We start from the raw sequence: 7,265 nt of genomic DNA, 5'->3' as shown, positions 1-7,265 counted from the left end.
GTATGCCGGGAACTCTATTGTGCTAGGTGCCACATGTTGGGGCATACTGCTCGCGTCTGCAGAACCTTGGTTGAGTTCATTACATCAACCACCAATTTGGCGGCCAATCCAGTTTGCCGTCTATGTGGTGAGATTGGACACTTCAATAAGGACTGCCCAACCGAAGGAAAAGACAAGGACAAAGGAGGAGTCTGACTATAATGCTTAGGGAGAAGCATCAAGGAAACCGGTAGATTTTGGTACGTCTCTCGATCTCAGATAACTAACCGAGAACATAAAAAGGCTAACTCTAAATGTAATTATTTCCCCGTTAAGGCGAAAGTCGTAGCACTGTTATAAAATTTAAAATTTCATCAGGTAAAACTATACTGGCTAAATATATACGTTACGACCAGGTATAATTGAGATGGATAGACCTAGAGTGAGTGAAGGCTGCCTCATTTCCTATTCCTTGTTTGGTTGTGTATTTAAGGCGGAGTCGCTCAGTCAAAAGTCGTCCCCATCTTAATTATTCGCGACTAGTATATGTGAGGCGATTATAGAAATGCCTCGTGAGAATCCATTCATAAAAAAGGTACTCTATTCAAAAACACTCAGGACTCTCTATAGTTTCGCGTCGACTCTATCGTCCAAGTATCCGCGACAGTGATACACGGGACGAAACCCGAGACGCCTAGAACTTGTGTGCCTGTTCGGCACATGACTCTATTGACCCTCATTTTATATCCTGTCGAAGTGTGCCAACTTCGACGCATCTATCGATCATGGTTTGACTTCATGCGACCATGTGTAAATCCTTAGTGTTGTGTAAAAAGAACTTTCTCCATAGCCATTTCGGCAAATAAAGGTTCTTCCGAACCTAAACAAAATAAGAATAATAAAACCTAATACGATCTGTCAGTCGTCCCTCTTATCTCAAACCTTCTGAAGTACCCAAGAGAAGGGTACCGCGCGTTGTTGACCGACCACTCTTAGTCATATGGAAACCGAAGCGAAAGACACTGCAAGATACTCCAGAAGACGATAACCATCCGAAGCATACTCCGTAGATTCCCCAAAAAGACCCTTTGCACCTCGCACGTCAGGTTTGTGAACCCAGAGGACAGAACTCATGAGACTGACCACTATAACCAGGTATATGCATAAAGGTGGTATATAGTTGAGATCAAAAAGATTTAAGATGTGTGCTTCCTCCCTACTCCCTGTTCCTCGTTAGGTTGTGGGTCTGGGGTGGAGTCGTACAACTGAACATCCTGCTGACCTCAATTATATACGGCCTACATACACCAAGTATTAGTGGTTAAGCCAAGTATGAGCTCTACCACGAACCTCATAGTAAGACCCTTCATCCTATTCCATAAAATAGGAGCTGGAGTCAAGAGAACCATTGCGGGTTGAGCTACTATAATGACCACAAATCCAAAATTTGTTGTCATACTGGTTAAGCTCACATGATAACTAACACCCTCAGTTAGTAAAGATATTAAAGTCCGAGTAATGGAACCCTATACTCACTAGATTTGACCTAGACTGAGAAAACTCAGAACCTTCGGAAGAGTAGTTGCAGTAGATGCTCGCACTACTCAGTCACTTCGTCAACCCCGTTACCGACGAGCAGTTCCTAGGATCCTCGGTCCTCTCGCATGGAGGAAATCGTCGTCGCCCTATAGACGATAGACTTCATTCTCCGATGTAAACACTAGAATACCGAGAACCACAGGATAACCTCCGCAGCCAAGAATACTTTGTCAAAATGTGGAAGTAGTTGCGTCAAGTCTTATAACCCAGATCCCGAAGCGATTATAGACTTGACACCTGTCTAGGTGTTAGTCGGTGGGTTATACAAGAGCAACCGCTTTCCGCACTAGAATAAACTAACGCCTTGGAAATTTGGGCATGTCTCACAAGATTCATTGGACTATCAGGTGTTCCATGAATACTATATCACGCAGAGATAGTAAAATCACCCTCGAGATAGTCCAACATTTGTCTGGTGAAACCCTATCTCCCTGACCCTGAGGGTTCCCGCTAGGGATATCTCAAGATTCATTAGTGCAGGTTCGTTTTGCACAAGATTGAGATAGCCACTCTACAACGAAAAGATACCGTAGACACACAACCCATCCGATGATCTAGAAAGCCTCTAAAAGCCAATTGACAGGAAACAGGAAACCAAGAACAACCCGAGCTTCCTAAGAACCAACCTGAAGGACTACATTTCAGTATGAGAGAGAACGTTTAGAACTTCGGAATGGCGATCATGCCAGTGATGATCTTGCCACAGAAGTACACTATGTTCTAAGTGCTGAAAAGCTCTACCCTTCTGAGAGCTTAAGACCATCTGAGAATCCTAGCGGAGATTTGGTCCAACCCTTTTCAAACCACTACTACATTTGGATATTCCACAAGCTTCATCCTGGATCAATCCACTCCTTAGACTTGATCGGTTTTGCTCGATGTCATTTTTCGTATCCCACTCATCTTGATAGAAACCATTGAGAACCCAAACCTCACAGATACACCAATCGGAAAACGCTAACTGCACGAGACGAAATCCGCATCCCGTAGGTGAAGGTGTGTTGGAATGACAAACACAGACCAGAGTTCACTTGGGAATGCAAGGACAAACAGAATATGAAGTACCCTCCTACCTCTACTCAGTCATTCACACCTACATTCTTGCCTAGACCTGAATTTCGGGACGAAATTCCCTCTAACGGGGGGATGATGTGACAACCCAAAGTTTATTCCGTTACATTACCCCGTTTCCATTAACGGAATATTCCATTTTATAAAAAGTTCCGTTAATTAGAGGCCGCCAAATAAATAAATGTTTTATTTATTTATATTTATTTCGTTATAGTCATAATAAAATAAGGAAAAGCATGTAAATTACATTTCCATATTAATTTGGAAAAAGTTAATTTTATTACGACCACTAAATCGGGTGCGACCAAAAGCCCCGTTTAACGGCAGTGTTAGGTAGATTTCCACTGAGCTTCAACTCAAGCCCCTATATATGAGGGAGTGGACTTCATTCCACCCTTTTTCACCCTCTCTCTATACTCTCTCTCATAAAAGCCCGATTTCGTCTCAAATCCGCAAATTTCCGCCTCCAAATCGTAAGTTCTTGTACCCTAACTTGTTCAAAACATTATTAGCTGTGGTTTTACCCCAAAAATTGAACTTGGAAGCTATTGAAAAGGAGTTTACAGCCTAAGAGCCTCCTTAGGCCGTAAACCCCTAATAAGAGGCCAAAATGACCCAAATTTGTCCCTAAAAGCTTGGAAACTAATTAGGGATTTAGCCTAGGAGTGTTTGCACCTTAAAACAATCAATTTTGGGGCATAAAAGAGGGTTTACGGCCCAAGCACATGCTTAGGCCGTAAACACCCTCTAAACTTGTAAAATCAAGTTCCAAACACTCCCAAACCACCCTTAGGCTTAAGACATAAATTAGAGACTTGCTATTTCGGGTTTAGAACAATTAAACACATAGATTTGCGGGGTGAAATGGATTTTATGGCCCAAGCATATACTTAGGCCGTAAACACCTCCAAACCATGTCAAATGGTAGTTTTAATTCCTCCAAATGGCCTCATACTTCATTATAAATTACTAGGATTGGAATAAGGGCCTTAAACATCCATAAAACCAAGGGTATAGGAGTTCACGGCCGTGAACTCCCATAGGGGTGGTTCATGTGTCGTAAACTCCCATATGGTCCCTTTAAACACATTAAATCCACTCATACATTTTAGATGTGGACCTAGCTAAATTCCACGATCAATATAAGGCCTTTAAACATCCTAGAACCCCCTTACCATGAGTTTACGGCCGTAAACTCATGGGGATTTGTCCCAGGCCCGTAAACAATAGAGTTTACTCTTGGAGAGTAAACTCCATTCCTAAGCCATTCACACCCTTAAATGTTACCCGGGACACCCCTAGCACTTAATCAAAGAGTTTTCTGCACTTTAGGATGCGTATACTTGTTTAATTGGTATTATATGTACTAATTGTATGTAAACATATGTTAATAGGTCACTAAGTGTGTTCAAGTCTTTACTTGACACCGAGCGCCCAACCGGCACCTTCATCGGATCCACTTACATCAGGTGAGTTCATACCCCTGAATGAACCTTTTAAATGTTTTTACATGTTTTATAGGGGGGGGGGGGGAATACAAGTTAAACATGTCAGTTATCATATCAATCACATGTGATTGATAACCCGCATGCACAAGGATTTACCACACTGTTAACTATTTTACCGAGTATGACACTGTAATGGTTTTCTAAAAACGTAGTTACTTGTTCAGCTTTTACTTATAATGTTTAATCCAAGTTTCACTTTAAACTTGTTTATGAAAGGTTTTTAAAGGATTTTTAAAGATTTTCAAACTTATTTTACAAAGGAATACCAAGTCGTAATTTTCGTAATGTATAAAGGTTTTCCAAAGTTTTCGTCTATGTTTTTATACTCCTACTTGGTGAAGATACCACTGCTTCGTTTCGGTTTAGTTAATACCTCTACTTTGTGATACGCTTATACCTGATAAAGCCTCCACTTCGTGATACGCTTATACCTTGTAAGACACTCTACTTCGTAATATGATTATACCTTGTAAGACTCTACTTCGTGATACACTTATACTTGAGAACGCCTCCACTTCGTGATCCACTTATACTTGAGAACGCTTCCACTTCGTGATACGCTTATACCTGATGACACTTCCACAGAGTTAGATGTATGCCTATGCTTGTATAGATGCATATAAATAATGCTTTAAGGAATTAGGAAGGCTTATTCACCCTATTTCCTTTTCTTCGTTGAGATGTGGTTTGGTGGGATTGGATGTCCGTTCGAAGGTCGTTTGATCATTAGTTATATATTATGTATACAGGCATAGACATATAGGTTTACACTAGTCAGTCCAGTTGAGAGTCTCTATCGCTTGTCCAGTATTTTACACTAAATCTCACTATACGAGATACATCCTCAGTACACGGCCTTCTCCGTTGTCGAGTTGGTAACCAGAGTCTCTTGTAGGGAAAGCGGACATTGTGTGTATAGATCTATACGGTATTGACACCCCCGCACCCTGACTGCTAGCTACAGTCCACGGCCTACCAAGCCGAGGGGTGACAAATGTCATATTTTATACCGACGCTTGCAGGGCGTCAAGATTCTCTAGTGTCGATCAGTACGGTTACGAGTATCTCGGGGTTACCTTATAATTCATGGCTTTAAGGTAACGAGTTTTATATATAGTATTTCACTGTATACATTGTGTTCACTGTATTGGACCTTACTAGCTGTATCTTTCATTTGATACTGTCTAGGGTCTGTCTCTAGTTTAGACCTTGCTAGCTGTATCTTTCATTTGATACTGTCTGGGGTCTGTATTTTCTATTTTAGACCTTGCTAGCTGTATCTTTCATTTGATACTGTCTGGGGTCTGTATTCTCTGTTTTAGACCTTGCTAGCTGTATCTTTCATTTGATACTGTCTGGGGTTTGTATTCTCTGTTTTAGACCTTGCTAGCTGTATCTTTCATTTGATACTGCCTGGGGTCTGTATTCTCTGTTTTTGACCTTACTAGATGTATCTTTCATTTGATACTGTCTGGGGTCTGTGTCTCCTTTTGTTAGACTGAGCCAGGCATACCGTTCATTCGACACCCTCCTGGAGTCTATGATTCTTTTGCCTTAGTTAGCAGTCCTCACTGCTGAGGCATATGTTATTTTCCCTGATATTCTTCGACTTTCTTAAAAAGCAAATCCCGTATTTTGATGATGAAAGTGTTTAAGGGAAAACTACTTTTTACCACATAAATCTGACCAGTCTTGGTAGAAGACTGGTTTTTAATCAGAAAATATAGGATTTTTTGGAAAGTACTCTATTTCACTGTATACTTGAATACTACTACTTATATAAAGTTTTTTTTTGTATAAAATGACACTAAATACTTATGAACTCACCAGCATTTGTAAAAATGCTGATACTTGCTTTTCAAATAACTTGTATTCTCGGGTCAGCATTAGACAGGTACATTCCAGGAGCTTCTGTTGAAGACGGTTTTGTGCCAAGCTGTATCTACACTAGTTTCTATATTACTTTAATGATTCTATACAATGTAAAACTATTATTATTAATGCAATGTTTGTTATTCTTTGATTACTATACTGCATATGTTGTGATACTTGACATGACGTCATCCACCCCAGAACGTTTCCGCCGTTCCGTTTTTGGGGTGTGACAGTTAAATAGTTGCAAAGAATTGGTAACACTTGCAAATATGGTTAAATAAAAGATAATAACCATTTCGTAGTCTATTAATTTGGCCATTTATCTCAATTGAATTTTCTTTGAATTTTGTTGAGATTAAAACATGCTATAAGACGACCAAATAAATAAAGAGATAAATGTCATTGTACACTTGTTCATGCAATTTCAAAGAAACAACATTATTTTTCCTAATTTTCTTTCAGCACCAATTTAATAAACTTGTTACTATTATAGGGTCTTTTAGTAACACCCTATTATAACCATAAATATTTTAAACTCTAATTAAAACGATGCCATCTATTATTATTACACAAGTAGTTGCGTATTGTCATTAACCTCGTATGTATATTCAATAACATGATGACCAAAATGTGATTATACCACATGCATCATAATGTAAAATTATATGGGTGACTTAGAAACATACATCTCTATGTTGAATCACACTGCAACCAAAACAAGAAACCAATTTCATGCATCGTACTATGAATTCAAAGGATGTAATGAAATCTGGAGAAAGTGGGAAGAAATATTGTATATAAGCACCTTCCTCTATCAAAGTCCGAGAGATTTATGAAGTACATCTTACGTTCTATTTAAACAAAACTATGTGTTACAAATTTATTATTTCTAATTCCAAGAAAAACATACTGGAAATGGAGAGTTTATATTGAAATCAATATCCATAAACATAAAGAACAAGATTTGGGTTATGGTTAGGATTAGACCTTCATTTACAGGAAAAGTGGTTAAGGCGATCAAATGGAGAAAACAAGATGATAGCGATGCATATATCGTATAAAACCGATAGCTCATAAGCCTTCTTAATAAGTTCATTTCTACGTTTGCAAAATGTGACCAATAAGCTTGTGTTGTTCTTGATTCTTTTCATTGGAAGCTTATTTTTTTCAATTTGTTATTATATACATGGACCTTTCTCTTTCTATTTCAAGAAAGAAATAACAATTGAAAGT

Source organism: Lactuca saligna, chromosome 7 (genome assembly GCF_052625555.1).
Source record: "Lactuca saligna cultivar CGN05327 chromosome 7, ASM5262555v1, whole genome shotgun sequence".
Lineage (NCBI taxonomy): Eukaryota > Viridiplantae > Streptophyta > Magnoliopsida > Asterales > Asteraceae > Lactuca > Lactuca saligna.
Note: the sequence above shows the minus strand (reverse complement) of the source record.